The sequence below is a fragment of the Ricinus communis genome, chromosome 4, assembly GCF_019578655.1.
Source record: "Ricinus communis isolate WT05 ecotype wild-type chromosome 4, ASM1957865v1, whole genome shotgun sequence".
In the NCBI taxonomy this organism is placed as follows: Eukaryota; Viridiplantae; Streptophyta; class Magnoliopsida; order Malpighiales; family Euphorbiaceae; genus Ricinus; species Ricinus communis.
In genome coordinates this window covers 208,407-210,315 of record NC_063259.1, presented here as the reverse complement: position 1 = coordinate 210,315, position 1,909 = coordinate 208,407, and the positions used below count along the sequence as shown (strand labels likewise).

General features: G+C 41.6%; 1 non-coding gene across 1 annotated transcript; it reads left to right on the top strand.

Annotated features, from left to right (window-relative positions):
* Nucleotides 1-384: 384 nt before the first annotated feature.
* On the top strand, nt 385-490 carry LOC112533980. The gene has a single exon (XR_003078303.1). It is a non-coding gene; the product is annotated as a small nucleolar RNA R71 (small nucleolar RNA).
* Nucleotides 491-1,909: the final 1,419 nt, after the last annotated feature.

Here is a 1,909-nt window from a genome sequence, read left to right as displayed (position 1 = left end):
GGGCATTCCCCATATAGTCAACCTGCTCAACATCAGAAGATGAAGCAAACATACCTCCCGCGGTACAGTTCGCACTGTAATGCGGGCCACTATAAAACTCGCAGCCAACGTTCGCTGCATGAACCGGCATCTGGAGTTGGTCGATCTTCTTGGCTAGAAGCTCCACTTGAGCTGCCAAGGCTGCTGTAGAGTCCACTTGGTTGACCACTCCCTGTCTTCCTGGTCGGCTCCTAGAGGATTGCCAACGATAGTTGTTCATGGCCATTTCCTCTATCGTTCTCGGGCGTCTTACTATTTAGCGCCCCACCTGCTGCAGCATCCACCATCTGCCTCATTGCAAGGTTCAACCCGCTGTAGAAGGTCTGAACTTGCATCCACACTGGCAATCCGTGATGTGGGCAGCATCTCAAAAGATCCTAAACCTCTCCCATGCATCGTACATGCTTTCATCATCAAACTGCATAAAAGAAGATATGTCATTTCTAAGTTTTGCGAGTTTTAGCGGAGGAAAATACTTGTATAGAAATTTTTCATTAGCGCCTTCCAAGTAGTGATCGTCATTGTGGAAGAGATTGCGACCATCTCTTTGCTCTGTCCCTCAAGGAAAATGGAAACAATCTCGGTAGAATGGCATCATCGGTTGTTCCATTTATCTTGAATGTGTCACAAATCTCTAAAAAGTTGGAGATATGTCCATTTGGGATCCTCGCTGGGCAATCCTCCAAACTGCACACTTTGCTGGATCATCTGGATAACATTGGCCTTTATCTCAAAATTGTTGGCCGCTACAGCAGGTCTGACTATACTCGTTTTCATCCCATCTAAAGAGGGTCGAGCAAACTCGTACATGGTCCTTTGATCATCATCGGCCTGGGGGTTGAGGTTCTCCATTCGTCAACTCCTTGAACTGTAACTCTATCCTCCTCCTCAATCGCCTGCACACGTCGTCTCGATAATCCGAGAGGCGCTCGGGTCGATAAAGGGTGTTATAGGATCAGGGTTAGAGCTCCTGGTCATATACTACCTGAAACCGACAACCAAACAACCACCAATCAATTAAAAATAATATAACAATAAATTAAAAAAAATAAAGAATAAATGAATAAACAAACAATGACTAAATTAACATAAAAACAATTCACTCTAGTTCACCGTTACTGTTTCCCCGGCAACGACGCCAAAAACTTGATGGGCTCTTTATGCAACCTACACCTAAGGCAGTGAACCTACCGATGCAACCTAGCACTAGTGAGTATCAAGGTCGTATCCCTGGAGATCGGGTGAACCTAGAGTTACTACTGTTTACTATGTTATCTAGTCTGAAATAGGGTGTGAAAGTTTTAACGTACCAGCTAATGGTTATGAGTGCAAATAAGTAAATGAAGGACAACAAACAATCAAAAGACAATTGCAAGGAGAAAAACAAACCCAAAAGGGAGCCTAAGTGATGGAATTCTAAAGATGGATTTTATGGATTGCCGATCTTGCTTACCCGTGCCTAAATCCTGAATTGAATTCCGGTTCCTCTCTCGAGCTTACCGAATTCCTAAACCTGCACTAATCTAATGGAATCTCTTCCTATCGGATTACTACATATTAGCATTAAGTATGATTTAAAACTATTAAGAGTTATTAATTCTTAACCCGGCGAGTAAATCAACCTTATCTCTAAGTGTTAACTACTAGTCCTTACTATTCAATATCCAGTTGTAACAAGCATTTCTCAATGTCAAGAAACAACCCAATAAACAATTAATTCAACGTCTTAAATTAACTGAATCAAACTTTTATTACTAAATAGCAAGAAGATTGCAAGAATGACAATTATAAAACTAACAATTAAGCATAATCCATCAACAAAGGTGAACCCCAATAGGTTCAAAAGATCTTGCTACTCATGTTCATGGTT